We start from the raw sequence: 15,467 nt of genomic DNA on the forward strand, positions 1-15,467 counted from the left end.
TAATTTTCGAATTTTATTTATCTTCCTTTTGTTTTTTTATTTTTTAATTTTTCGGTTATTTCAAAAAAAAAAAAAAACAAACAAAATTTATCTTTTTGCAATTATTATCATTCCCTTTTGTCCATTATGGACTTAAGTGGAATTAACCAGTCCAGAAGGACTCTGGGGTCCTATGCCAACCCCAGTACAGCTGCATATGGGAGTAGCATCTGTGTACCTCCCATCAAAGCAAGCAGCTTTGAGCTAAACCTCAACTCATTATCATAGTGCAGCAAAATTGCCAGTATTCGGTCTTCCAGAGGAAGAACCCTACTAAGTTTCTGGCACAGTTCTTACAAATTGCTGACACAATACATGATAAAGAGGTAGATCAGGATGTCTACAGACTGTTACTGTTTCCATTGCTGTAAAAGATCAAGCAAAAAGGTGGTTGAATAACCAACCTACAGCAAGCTAAAGACATGGAAACAGTTATCAGAAAAATTCCTGAATCACTTTACCCTCCAAAAAGGATGACACAGCTAAGGCTAGACATCCAAGGCTTTAAACAAGAGGATAATGAATCCCTTTATGATGCCTGGGAGAGGTATAGAGGTATGCTCAGAAAATGCCCTCTGAAATGTTTCAGAGTGGGTACAGTTAGACATCTTCTACTATGGGCTTACAGAAAAAGCTCAGATGTCTTTAGACCACTCAGCTGGGGATCTATACACATGAGAGACAATTGAGAAGCTCAAGAGCTTATAGACATTGTTGCTAGAAACCAATACTTATACTCTAGCAAGGAATTCGTTCCACAAGAAGAGGTCCTGGCAGTAGCCAATGATCCTGATCCTCAAGAACAGATGAATGAGCTTAATCAACAATTGCTCCTGATGACAGAACAGTTAGCAGAATTTTAAAGAAATGCTCCATGATACTAAGGTTGCTAACAAGAGATAGAACTGCAGTGAATCAAGCAAAACAGCAAATATCTAAACAAATAACAGAAGAATGTCAAGCTGTTCAACTGAGGAGTGGGAAAACACTGAATGCCACTGCTCAAAAGAGCAAGAAGTCATTAAGGAACAGATGACAGAGGATGACCAAGCCACTGTTCAAAATCCTCTGAGGACAGTAAGAGCCCAGAGAGGAATATTATTGGGTTCAAACGCCAGAAAGGGAAGGAAAGTTGGCGTTAACGCCCATTCCTTGCCCAATACTGGCGTTCAAATGCCAGAACAGGGAGGAAAAGCTGGCGTTAAACGCCCATTCCCTGCCCAGTTCTGGCGTTCAAACGCCAGAACGGGGGAGAAGTTGGCGTTTAACGCCCAAACTTCATCCCCTCCTGGCGTTCAAAGCCCAAGGAGATTAGGCACCTGAGAGTAAAGGGAAGGAAAGTTGGCGTTAACGCCCATTCCTTGCCCAATACTGGCGTTCAAATGCCAGAACAGGGAGGAAAGCTGGCGTTAAACGCCCATTCCCTGCCCAGTTCTGGCGTTCAAACGCCAGAAAAGGGGGAGAAGTTGGCGTTTAACGCCCAAACTTCATCCACTCCTGGCGTTCAAACGCCCAAGGAGAATTAGGCACCTGAGAGTTCTGATGATTATCCCCCTAACAAGGCCTCTTCAACCATTTCTGTAAGGAATAAACCTGCAGCATCTAAGGTTGAAGAATATCAAGCCAAGATGCCTTATCCTCAGAAACTCCGCAAAGCGGAACAGGATAAGCAATTTGCCCGCTTTGCAGACTATCTAAGGACTCTTGAAATAAAGATTCCGTTTGCAGAGGCACTTGAGCAAATACCTTCTTATGCTAAGTTCATGAAGGAAATCTTAAGTCATAAGAAGGATTGGAGAGAAACTGAAAAAGTGTTTCTCACTGAAGAATGCAGTGCAGTCATTCTAAAAAGCTTACCAGAAAAGCTTCAAGATCCTGGAAGCTTTCTGATACCATGCACATTAGAAGGCACTTGCACCAAGACAGCTTTATGTGATCTTGGAGCAAGCATCAATCTAATACCTGCATCCACTATCAGAAAGCTTGGGTTGACTGGAGAAGTCAAACCAACCAGGATATGCCTCCAACTTGCTGATGGTTCCATTAAACACCCATCAGGCATAATAGAGGACATGATTGTCAAGGTTGGGCCATTTGCCTTTCCAACGACTTTGTGGTGCTGGAAATGGAGGAGCACAAAAGTGCAACTCTCATTCTAGGAAGACCTTTCCTAGCAACTGGACGAACTCTCATTGATGTACATAAAGGGGAAGTAACCCTGAGAGTCAATGAGGATGAGTTCAAGTTGAATGCTGTGAAAGCTATGCAGCATCCAGACACACCAGAAGACTGCATGGACGTTGACATATTGATTCTTGGTAGAAGAGATCAATATGGCTGAAAGCCTAAAATCAGAGCTTGAGGACATCTTCAAAGATGCTCAACCTGATCAAGAAGAACTAGAGGAAGTAAAGGAATTTTCGAAAATTCCTCAGGAGGAGGATAAGCCTCCTAAGCCTGAACTCAAACCACTACCATCATCCCTGAAATATGCGTTTCTGGGAGAGGGTGACACTTTTCCAGTGATTATAAGCTCAGCTTTAAATCCACAGGAAGAGGAAGCACTGATTAAAGTGCTGAGGACACACAAGACAGCTCTTGGGTGGTCCAATGTCTCAAGGGCATTAGCCCAGCTAGATGCATGCACAAGATCCTATTGGAGGATAATGCCAAACCAGTGGTTCAACCACAGAGGAGGCTAAATCCTGCATGAAGGAGGTGGTGCAGAAAGAGGTCACTAAATTACTAGAGGCTGGGATTATTTATCCTATTTCTGATAGCCCTGGGTGAGCCCTGTCCAAGTTGTTCCCAAAAAGGGAGGCATGACAGTGGTTCATAATGAAAAAAATGAACTGGTTCCCACAAGGACAGTCACAGGGTGGCGCATGTGTATTGACTACAGAAGGCTCAATACAGCCACCAGAAAGGATCATTTTCCTTACCATTCATAGACCAAATGCTAGAAAGACTAGCTGGCCATGATTATTACTGCTTTTTGGATGGCTATTCAGGCTACAACCAAATTGCAGTAGACCCTCAGGACCAAGAGAAAACAGCATTCACCTGCCCTTCAGGCGTGTTTGCCTATAGGAGAATGCCTTTTGGTCTGTGCAATGCACCTGCAACCTTCCAAAGGTGCATGCTCTCTATCTTTTCAGATATGGTAGAGAAATTTCTGGAAGTCTTCATGGATGACTTTTCAGTATATGGAGACTCATTCAGCTCCTGTCTTAACCACCTATCACTTGTCCTGAAAAGATGCCAAGAGACTAACCTGGTTTTAAACTGGGAGAAATGTCACTTTATGGTGACTGAAGAAATTGTCCTTGGGCACAAAATTTCAAGCAGGGGAATAGAGGTGGATAAGGCAAAGGTAGAGGTAATTGAAAAATTACCACCACCTGCCAATGTTAAGGCAATCAGAAGCTTTCTGGGGCATGCAGGATTTTACAGAAGGTTTATTAAGGATTTTTCGAAATTGCTAAACCTCTGAGTAACCTGTTAGCTGCTGACACACCATTTGTGTTTGACACACATTGTTTGCAGGCATTTGAGACCCTGAAAGCTAAACTGGTCACAGCACCAGTCATCTCTGCACCAGATTGGGCATTACCATTTGAATTAATGTGTGATGCCAGTGATCATGCCATTGGTGCAGTGTGGGACAGAGGCATAACAAACTTCTGCATGTCATTATTATGCTAGCCGTGTTCTAAATGATGCACAGAAGAATTACACAACCACAGAAAAAGAATTACTTGCCAGTGGTATATGCCATTGACAAGTTTAGATCCTACTTAGTGGGATCAAAGGTGATTGTGTACACTGACCATGCTGCTCTTAAATACTTACTCACAAAGCAGGATTCAAAACCAGGCTTATCAGATGGGTTTTGCTTCTGCAAGAGTTTGATATAGAAATAAGAGAGAAAAGGGACAGAGAACCAAAGTAGCTGATCATCTGTCCAGAATAGAACCAGTAGCTGGGGCGTCCCTCCCTTCTACTGAGATCTCTGAGACCTTCCCAGATGAGCAACTTTTTGCCATTCAGGAAGCTCCATGGTTTGCAGATATTGCAAATTTTAAAGCTGTGAGGTTCATACCCAAGGAGTACAGTTACATGCAGAGAAAGAAATTAATTTCAGATGCCAAGTACTACCTCTGGGATGAACCATATCTCTTTAAGAGATGTGCTGACGGAGTGATCCACAGGTGTGTACCCAGAGAAGAAGCACAGAGGATCCTATGGCACTGCCATGGATCACAGTATGGAGGACATTTTGGAAGTGAGCGAACAGCCACTAAAGTCCTCCAATGTGGCTTCTACTGGCCTACTCTCTATAAAGATTCCCGAGAGTTTGTGCGTAACTGTGACAGTTGCCAAAGAGCTGGTAACCTGCCTCATGGATATCCATGCCTCAACAAGGGATATTAGAGATAGAGCTGTTTGATGTATGGGGAATTGACTTCATGGGGCCATTCCCACCATCATACTCAACACTTACATTCTGGTGGCAGTGGACTATGTATCTAAATGGGTAGAAGCAATTGCTACACCCATAATGATACCAAGACTGTACTGAAATTCCTCCAGAAAAACATTTTCAGCAGATTTGGCGTCCCCAGAGTGCTAATCAGTGATGGGGGCACTCATTTCTGCAATAAACAGCATACTCTGCTATGGTTAGATATGGAATCAGCATAAAGTGGCAACTGAGCTAAAAAGAATCCTGGAACGGACTGTAATGGCCCGAAGAAAGGATTGGGCAAGAGCTTGGATGATGCTCTGGGGCATACAGACACAGCATTCAAGACTCCCTAGGAACCTCTCCATACCAATTGGTGTATGGGAAGGCCGTCATTTGCCTGTAACTGGAACATAAAGCCTACTGGGCAACCAGATTCCTAAACATGGATGCACAGTTAGCTGGTGAGAAAAGACTGCTCCAGCTAAATGAGCTAGAGGAGTTCAGACTCAATGCCTTTGAAAATGCAAAAAATTATAAGGAAAAGGCAAAGAAGTGGCATGACAAGAGATGTCAACCAGAGTCTTTGAGCCAGGACAAAAAGTTCTGCTCTTCAACTCCAGGCTCAAACTGTTTCCAGGAAAGCTCAAGTCCCGGTGGAGGGGTCGTATGTGATTACAGGAGTATCACCATATGGATATGTTGAGCTTCAGGAAGAATCAAGCACTATCTTGAAGGAAATTTTGAGCAGGAATGCTCAAAACTGAAACTTGAGTAATTCTCAGTGAAAGTCCAGCTAAAGACAGTAAAGAAGCGCTTGCTGGGAGGCAACCCAGTCATTAGGAAAGTTGTATGAATTGTTCTTACAGAGGCAAGTATCAAAAATGAAGGAATTCACAGAGTTACAGAGGATTCAGCTCAAAAAGCAGAGAAATGAGCTTACTGGCGAAAAAAAACGCCAGTAAGAGGCATTTTGGGCGTTAAACGCCAGAATGGGTACCATTCTGGGCGTTTAACGCCAGGAATGGTGCCATTTTGGGCGTTAAACGCCAGAATGGGCACCATTCTGGGCGTTTAACGCCAGGTGTGCAGCATCCTGGGCGTTTTAGAAAAAACGCCCAGTGAGGAAGAATTTCTGGCGTTTAACGCCAGCCAGGGTACCTGGCTGGCGTTAAACGCCCAATTGGGGCAACAAATGGGCGTTAAACGCCAGAATGGGTGCCATTCTGGGCGTTAACGCCAGCTTGGTGGGAGGACCACAATTTTGTTTTCAAATCAGATTTTTTCAAACTTTCCTTTTCTCACCCATACTTTTCTACAAAATCACACTTCAATCATTCATTCACTTTCAAATCTTCAAAAAATCAAAACTTTTTTTCAAATTTATTTCAAATCAATTACAAACATTGTAAATACACTTTGTTCCCCTCTTCCAACCACACCATTCGAATTTTCTCTTCCTCCCCCTCTCTTCTCTCTTCTCTTTTGGCTTGAGGACAAGCAAACCTCTAAGTTTGGTGTGCTTTTCCGTGATCACTAAGCCAAGATTCATCAATATCATGGCTCCTAAGGGAAAACAAACCAATTTAAGAGGCAAGAAGAGAATAATCCAAAGAATCTTGGAATGAAGATAAGTTCTTAACCAAAGAACATGAAGACCATTATCATAAAATAATGGGTCTGAGGTCAGTGATCCCGGAAGTTAAATTTGATCTGAAAGAAGATGAATATCCGGGGATCCAAGAGCAAATTCGAAACAGAGGATGGGAAGTTCTAACCATCCTGAGACAAAGGTTGGAAGGAATATGGTTCAGGAATCTACTCAAATCTGTGGCTAACATAAGCAGAGAAACTGGAACTGCTTACCATACCTATAGAACCATGGTCAGAGGGAAAGTTATATACTTCCATCTGGACAAATAAGGGAAATCTTCAAGTTGCCTCAACTGCAAGATGATCCTGATTCCTTAATAGAGGATGGTGAGAGTAGATAGGGGTTGGATCAAGTTCTAGAGACATATGCCTCCCTGGAACTAAGTGGATAACCAATTCTAAGGTGTCCCAAACCAACTCAAGAGGGGAGACCTCAAACCAATTGCAAGAGGTTGGCTAGACTTTATTGGGCGTTCCATACTGCCCACTAGCAACCGTTCTGAGGTCACCATCAAGAGAGCAGTGATGATTCATTGCATTATGCTTGGAAAAAAAGTGAGGTGCATCATGTGATTGCTTGTGAGATCTACACAATTGCAAATAAGAATTCCACTGAAGCCAAATTGGCTTATCCAAGCTTGATTTCCTTGCTCTGTAAAGAGGCTGGGGTGAAGATGGGAGTAGATGAGTTCATACCCATTGAACACCCAATCACCAAGAAGTCAATGAAGGACAAGTGCAAGACAACTCCATCAGAGGAGGGCGCAGGAATTCCTCCCTGAATTTCCAAGAATTGACTACTGGTCCAACCTAGAAGCATCTATTAACAAGTTGCAAGAGACTATGGAGCAACTGAAGGAAGAACAGCAGAATCAGAACTGCATGCTCTGCAAATTGCTGAAGGAACAAGAAGCAGGGGCGTGAAATTCAAGAGATGAACGCCAAAAGCTCTCCTCTCAAGCTGAGGGAGCATCCACTTCTCAAAATCAAGGTTGTTGAGTCCTAACTCTGTGAACACCTCTATCATTAGGAGCCTATTTTTTATTCGTTTTTGTTCTTGTTTTTCTATTTCTAGTCTCATCTTATATCTATATTTGAGTCTTGTTCTTAATTAATAAAATTAATAAGTTTATGCCTTAAAGCTATGAATGTCCTATGAATCCATCACCTCTCTTAAAAGAAAGTGCTTTAATCACAAAAGAACAAGAAGTACAGGATTTCGAAATTTATCTCTGAAACTAGTTGAATTAGTTTGATGTGGTGACAATACTCTTTGTTTTCTGAATGAATGCTTGAACAGTGCATATGTCTTTTGAATTTGTTGTTTTAAGAATGTTAAAATTGTTGGCTCTTGAAAGAATGAGGAGAAAAGAGAACTGTTATTGAGGATCTGAAAAATCATCAAATTGATTCTTGAAGCAAGAAAAGCAGTGAAAAAAAAAAAGAGAAGGAAATAAAGTTGTGATCCAAGGCAACAAGAGTGTGCTTAAGAACCCTGGACACCTCTAATTGGGGACTTTAGCAAAGCTGAGTCACAATCTAAGAAGGTTCACCCAATTATGTGTCTGTGGCATGTATGTATCCGGTGGTAATACTGGAAGACAGAGTGCTTTGGGCCACAGCCAAGACTCATACACTGGCTATGTTCAAGAATCAATATACTTACTAGGAGATCATAACACTATCTGAGTTCTGAGTTCTTATAGATGCTAATCATTCTGACTTCAAAGGATAGAGTGAGATGCCAAAACTGTTCGGAGGCAAAAAGCTACTAGTCCGCTCATCTAATTGGAGCTATGTTTCTTTGATATTTGGAGTCTATGTATTTCTCTTCTTTTTTCCTATTTTGATTTTCAGTTGCTTGGGGACAAGCAACAATTTAGTTTGGTGTTGTGATGAGCGGATAATTTGTATGCTTTTTGGCATTGTTTTTAGTATGTTTTAGTATCTTTTAGATAGTTTTTAGTATATTTTTATTAGTTTTTAATTAAATTCACTTTTCTGGACTTTACTATGAGTTTGTGTATTTTTCTGTGATTTCAGGTATTTTCTGACTGAAATTGAGGGTTCTGAGCAAAATCTGATCCTGAGACTGAAAAGGACTGCAGATGCTGTGGATTCTAACCTCCCTGCACTCGAAGTGGATTTTCTGGAGCTACAGAAGCCCAATTGGCGCGCTCTCAACGGCATTGGAAAGTAGACATCCTGGGCTTTCCAGCAATATATAATAGTCCATACTTTGCCCAAGATTTGATGGCCCAAACCGGCGCTCAAAGTCACCTACAGAATTTCCAGCGTTAAACGCCGGAACTGGCATAAAATTTGGAGTTAAACGCCCAAACTGGCATGAAAGCTGGCGTTTAACTCCAGAAAAGGTCTCTACACGAAATTCCTTCATTGCTCAGCCCAAGCACACACCAAGTGGGCCCGGAAGTGGATTTTTATGTCATTTACTCATTTCTGTAAACCTTAGGACACTAGTTTACTATTAATAGGATCTTTTGACATTGTATCCGTACCTTATGACCCCATAACATTTTGTATACGTTTCTTTCCACAGTATGAGTCTCTAAACCCCATGGTTGGGGGTGAGGAGCTCTGCTGTGTCTTGATGGATTAATGCAATTACTACTGTTTCTTATTCAATCATGCTTGCTTCGATTCTAAGATAACACTTGTTCTTAATCCGGATGAATGTGATGATCCGTGACAATCATCATCATTCTCAACTATGAACACGTGCCTGACAACCACCTCTGTTCTATCTTAGATTGAGTAGTTATCTCTTGGGTTCTTTAATCGGAATCTTCGTGGTATAGGCAGGACCTGATGGCAGCATTCAAGAGAATCCGGAAGGTCTAAACCTTGTCTGTGGTATTCTGAGTAGGATTCAATGATTGAATGACTGTGACGTGCTTCAAACCTATAACCTACTGGGCGTTAGTGACAGACGCAAAAGAGGGATTCTATTCCGGTAGGGGAGGGAACCAAACCGGTGATTGGCAGCACTGTGACAGAGTGTATGCATTAGCTTTCACTGCGCGGATGGGAGGTAGCTGCTGACAACAGTGAAACCCTATACGAGCTTGCCATGGAAGGAGACTTGCGTGTTTGATGAAGAAGGCAGTAGGAAAGCAGAGATTCAGAAGATGGAGCATCTCCAAACCTCAACCCTATTCTCCATTACTGCAATACAAGTAATCATTTCATGTTCTTTTGCTCTTCACAATCAATCCTGATAATTTCTGATATCCTGACTAAGATTTACAAGATAACCATAGCTTGCTTCAAGCCGACAATCTCCGTGGGATCGACCCTTGCTCACGCAAGGTATTACTTGGACGACCCAGTGCACTTGCTGGTTAGTTGTGCGGGATTGCAAAAGTGTTATTGCAATTTCGTGCACCAAGTTTTTGGCGCCGTTGCCGGGGATTGTTCGAGTTTGGACAACTGACGGCTTATCTTGTTGCTTAGATTAGGACTGTTTTCTTTTTGTTGGTTTAGAGTCTTTTAGTTGAGTCTAGTTTCATATTCTAAGTTTGGTGTCAATTGCATGCTTTTTGTTTTTCTTCTTTTAATTTTCAAATTTTTCTTGTTCTTAGTCCCTTTTTGATTCATAAAAGTTCTAAGTTTGGTGTCCTCTTTGTGTTTTTCCCTTAAAATTTTCGAAAACATTAGTGTTTGATTTCTAAAAATTTTAAGTTTGGTGTCTTTTTGCTGTTTTTCTCTTTCCTCTTTTAAGAACCAAATCTTTTCATAAAAATTTTTCAATCATATCTCTTAATTGCTGTTTCAAAATCTTTTTCTTTACTAATTGATTCAGTTCTCAATTTGCTTTGATCTTATTTTATTTTTAATTTTCGAATTTTATTTTATCTTCCTTTTGTTTTATTTTATTTTATTTTAATTTTTCGGTTATTTCAAAAAAAAAAAAAAAAACAAACAAAATTTATCTTTTTGCAATTATTATCATTTCCCTTTTGTCCATTATGGACTTAAGTGGAATTAACCAGTCCAGAAGGACTCTGGGGTCCTATGCCAACCCCAGTACAGCTGCATATGGGAGTAGCATCTGTGTACCTCCCATCAAAGCAAGCAGCTTTGAGCTAAACCCTCAACTCATTATCATAGTGCAGCAAAATTGCCAGTATTCCGGTCTTCCAGAGGAAGAACCTACTAAGTTTCTGGCACAGTTCTTACAAATTGCTGACACAATACATGATAAAGAGGTAGATCAGGATGTCTACAGACTGTTACTGTTTCCATTTGCTGTAAAAGATCAAGCAAAAAGGTGGTTGAATAACCAACCTACAGCAAGCATAAAGACATGGAAACAGTTATCAGAAAAATTCCTGAATCACTTTTACCCTCCAAAAAGGATGACACAGCTAAGGCTAGACATCCAAGGCTTTAAACAAGAGGATAATGAATCCCTTTATGATGCCTGGGAGAGGTATAGAGGTATGCTCAGAAAATGCCCCTCTGAAATGTTTTCAGAGTGGGTACAGTTAGACATCTTCTACTATGGGCTTACAGAAAAAGCTCAGATGTCTTTAGACCACTCAGCTGGTGGATCTATACACATGAGAAAGACAATTGAAGAAGCTCAAGAGCTTATAGACATTGTTGCTAGAAACCAATACTTATACTCTAGCAAGGAATTCGTTCCACAAGAAGAGGTCCTGGCAGTAGCCAATGATCCTGATCCTCAAGAACAGATGAATGAGCTTAATCAACAATTGCTCCTGATGACAGAACAGTTAGCAGAATTTAAAGAAATGCTCCATGATACTAAGGTTGCTAACAAGAGCATAGAACTGCAGTTGAATCAAGCAAAACAGCAAATATCTAAACAAATAACAGAAGAATGTCAAGCAGTTCAACTGAGGAGTGGGAAAACACTGAATGCCACTGCTCAAAAGAGCAAGAAGTCAATTAAGGAACAGCTGACAGAGGATGACCAAGCCACTGTTCAAAATCCCTCTGAGGACAGTAAGAGCCCAGAGAGGAATATTATTGGCGTTCAAACGCCAGAAAGGGAAGGAAAGTTGGCGTTAAACGCCCATTCCTTGCCCAATACTGGCGTTCAAACGCCAGAACAGGGAGGAAAGCTGGCGTTAAACGCCCATTCCCTGCCCAGTTCTGGCGTTCAAACGCCAGAAAAGGGGGAGAAGTTGGCGTTTAACGCCCAAACTTCATCCACTCCTGGCGTTCAAACGCCCAAGGAGAATCAGGCACCTGAGAGTTCTGATGATTATCCCCCTAACAAGGCCTCTTCAACCATTTCTGTAAGGAATAAACCTGCAGCATCTAAGGTTGAAGAATATCAAGCCAAGATGCCTTATCCTCAGAAACTCCGCAAAGCGGAACAGGATAAGCAATTTGCCCGCTTTGCAGACTATCTAAGGACTCTTGAAATAAAGATTCCGTTTGCAGAGGCACTTGAGCAAATACCTTCTTATGCTAAGTTCATGAAGGAAATCTTAAGTCATAAGAAGGATTGGAGAGAAACTGAAAAAGTGTTTCTCACTGAAGAATGCAGTGCAGTCATTCTAAAAAGCTTACCAGAAAAGCTTCAAGATCCTGGAAGCTTTCTGATACCATGCACATTAGAAGGCACTTGCACCAAGACAGCTTTATGTGATCTTGGAGCAAGCATCAATCTAATACCTGCATCCACTATCAGAAAGCTTGGGTTGACTGGAGAAGTCAAACCAACCAGGATATGCCTCCAACTTGCTGATGGTTCCATTAAACACCCATCAGGCATAATAGAGGACATGATTGTCAAGGTTGGGCCATTTGCCTTTCCAACTGACTTTGTGGTGCTGGAAATGGAGGAGCACAAAAGTGCAACTCTCATTCTAGGAAGACCTTTCCTAGCAACTGGACGAACTCTCATTGATGTACATAAAGGGGAAGTAACCCTGAGAGTCAATGAGGATGAGTTCAAGTTGAATGCTGTGAAAGCTATGCAGCATCCAGACACACCAGAAGACTGCATGGACGTTGACATTATTGATTCTCTGGTAGAAGAGATCAATATGGCTGAAAGCCTAAAATCAGAGCTTGAGGACATCTTCAAAGATGCTCAACCTGATCAAGAAGAACTAGAGGAAGTAAAGGAATTTTCGAAAATTCCTCAGGAGGAGGATAAGCCTCCTAAGCCTGAACTCAAACCACTACCATCATCCCTGAAATATGCGTTTCTGGGAGAGGGTGACACTTTTCCAGTGATTATAAGCTCAGCTTTAAATCCACAGGAAGAGGAAGCACTGATTAAAGTGCTGAGGACACACAAGACAGCTCTTGGGTGGTCCATAAGTGATCTCAAGGGCATTAGCCCAGCTAGATGCATGCACAAGATCCTATTGGAGGATAATGCCAAACCAGTGGTTCAACCACAGAGGAGGCTAAATCCTGCCATGAAGGAGGTGGTGCAGAAAGAGGTCACTAAATTACTAGAGGCTGGGATTATTTATCCTATTTCTGATAGCCCCTGGGTGAGCCCTGTCCAAGTTGTTCCCAAAAAGGGAGGCATGACAGTGGTTCATAATGAAAAAAATGAACTGGTTCCCACAAGGACAGTCACAGGGTGGCGCATGTGTATTGACTACAGAAGGCTCAATACAGCCACCAGAAAGGATCATTTTCCTTTACCATTCATAGACCAAATGCTAGAAAGACTAGCTGGCCATGATTATTACTGCTTTTTGGATGGCTATTCAGGCTACAACCAAATTGCAGTAGACCCTCAGGACCAAGAGAAAACAGCATTCACCTGCCCTTCAGGCGTGTTTGCCTATAGGAGAATGCCTTTTGGTCTGTGCAATGCACCTGCAACCTTCCAAAGGTGCATGCTCTCTATCTTTTCAGATATGGTAGAGAAATTTCTGGAAGTCTTCATGGATGACTTTTCAGTATATGGAGACTCATTCAGCTCCTGTCTTAACCACCTATCACTTGTCCTGAAAAGATGCCAAGAGACTAACCTGGTTTTAAACTGGGAGAAATGTCACTTTATGGTGACTGAAGGAATTGTCCTTGGGCACAAAATTTCAAGCAGGGGAATAGAGGTGGATAAGGCAAAGGTAGAGGTAATTGAAAAATTACCACCACCTGCCAATGTTAAGGCAATCAGAAGCTTTCTGGGGCATGCAGGATTTTACAGAAGGTTTATTAAGGATTTTTCGAAAATTGCTAAACCTCTGAGTAACCTGTTAGCTGCTGACACACCATTTGTGTTTGACACACATTGTTTGCAGGCATTTGAGACCCTGAAAGCTAAACTGGTCACAGCACCAGTCATCTCTGCACCAGATTGGGCATTACCATTTGAATTAATGTGTGATGCCAGTGATCATGCCATTGGTGCAGTGTTGGGACAGAGGCATAACAAACTTCTGCATGTCATTTATTATGCTAGCCGTGTTCTAAATGATGCACAGAAGAATTACACAACCACAGAAAAAGAATTACTTGCAGTGGTATATGCCATTGACAAGTTTAGATCCTACTTAGTGGGATCAAAGGTGATTGTGTACACTGACCATGCTGCTCTTAAATACTTACTCACAAAGCAGGATTCAAAACCCAGGCTTATCAGATGGGTTTTGCTTCTGCAAGAGTTTGATATAGAAATAAGAGACAGAAAAGGGACAGAGAACCAAGTAGCTGATCATCTGTCCAGAATAGAACCAGTAGCTGGGGCGTCCCTCCCTTCTACTGAGATCTCTGAGACCTTCCCAGATGAGCAACTTTTTGCCATTCAGGAAGCTCCATGGTTTGCAGATATTGCAAATTTTAAAGCTGTGAGGTTCATACCCAAGGAGTACAGTTACATGCAGAGAAAGAAATTAATTTCAGATGCCAAGTACTACCTCTGGGATGAACCATATCTCTTTAAGAGATGTGCTGACGGAGTGATCCGCAGGTGTGTACCCAGAGAAGAAGCACAGAGGATCCTATGGCACTGCCATGGATCACAGTATAGAGGACATTTTGGAAGTGAGCGAACAGCCACTAAAGTCCTCCAATGTGGCTTCTACTGGCCTACTCTCTATAAAGATTCCCGAGAGTTTGTGCGTAACTGTGACAGTTGCCAAAGAGCTGGTAACCTGCCTCATGGATATGCCATGCCTCAACAAGGGATATTAGAGATAGAGCTGTTTGATGTATGGGGAATTGACTTCATGGGGCCATTCCCACCATCATACTCAAACACTTACATTCTGGTGGCAGTGGACTATGTATCTAAATGGGTAGAAGCAATTGCTACACCCACTAATGATACCAAGACTGTACTGAAATTCCTCCAGAAAAACATTTTCAGCAGATTTGGCGTCCCCAGAGTGCTAATCAGTGATGGGGGCACTCATTTCTGCAATAAACAGCTATACTCTGCTATGGTTAGATATGGAATCAGCCATAAAGTGGCAACTCCGTATCATCCACATGACGCGTACGCGCCACTCTCGAAATAAGCCATCGACGCGCGCGCTCCATGCGTGCGTACGCGTGGATGTCCTTTCTTCCATCCATTTCTCTTCTTCCCCTCTTTCCATTTCTTTCCTTCTCCTTTCTTCTTCCCTCCTCCAATCCCTCATCCAACACTTCCTAACACCATGGATAACCATTTATTTTAGTTAGTTAATTAGTTAGTTAGTTAGTTTGTTAGATAGCTTTAGTTTAGTTTTCATTTCATTTTTTCCATTTTCATTATAAGTGTTGGCTTATTGATTTTGTTTACTACACATTGTTGCCTCCTTATTGCCTAAATGCTATTTTAGCATGAATGTTTTTCGATAATCTTTGTTGGATTCTATGATTGAGGTTATATTTTGCTACTTGGTTTTGAGTTTTTCATGCTTACCTTTTGAAAAGTACCAAGTGATGAGAATTGCCTTCGAGCTTGTAATTCTTTTGAATTGCATGTTGTAGCTAGCCATCATGTGCTTTGAGCCTTATTTTGTAATTAGGCAACTTCTTGATGGATGTTATGCATTTACCTTAATGCATTGTATTTCATGATCATATGCATCCATATATGTTTAGCTTGAATGCTTCCATGCTTCTCTAATGCTTGTTTTACCTTACAAGCCTACTTAAAGCATCTCAAGCACACTAGGATAAGTAAAGTGCATGCTTCTTTTGTGACATAACTTTTAGGCTAATGTGTGTTCTAAACCGCGCAATTTAGAGTTCACACACTTATTTGTCAAACATGTCACAACTTATTCACTCACTCAATTCTAGTGATTTACCTCACTCCAACAATGTATGCTTCCTTGTTTTTATATATTCTCATCTT

The 15,467-nt window shown here is 41.6% G+C and overlaps 1 non-coding gene across 1 annotated transcript; it reads right to left on the minus strand.

Moving 5' to 3' along the window:
• Positions 1 to 519: 519 nt before the first annotated feature.
• Positions 520 to 625, minus strand: LOC130978439 (small nucleolar RNA R71). The gene has a single exon (XR_009086083.1). It is a non-coding gene; the product is annotated as a small nucleolar RNA R71 (small nucleolar RNA).
• Between the last annotated feature and the right edge of the window lie 14,842 nt (positions 626 to 15,467).

The sequence above is a fragment of the Arachis stenosperma genome, chromosome 4 (genome assembly GCF_014773155.1).
Source record: "Arachis stenosperma cultivar V10309 chromosome 4, arast.V10309.gnm1.PFL2, whole genome shotgun sequence".
Taxonomy (NCBI): Eukaryota; Viridiplantae; Streptophyta; class Magnoliopsida; order Fabales; family Fabaceae; genus Arachis; species Arachis stenosperma.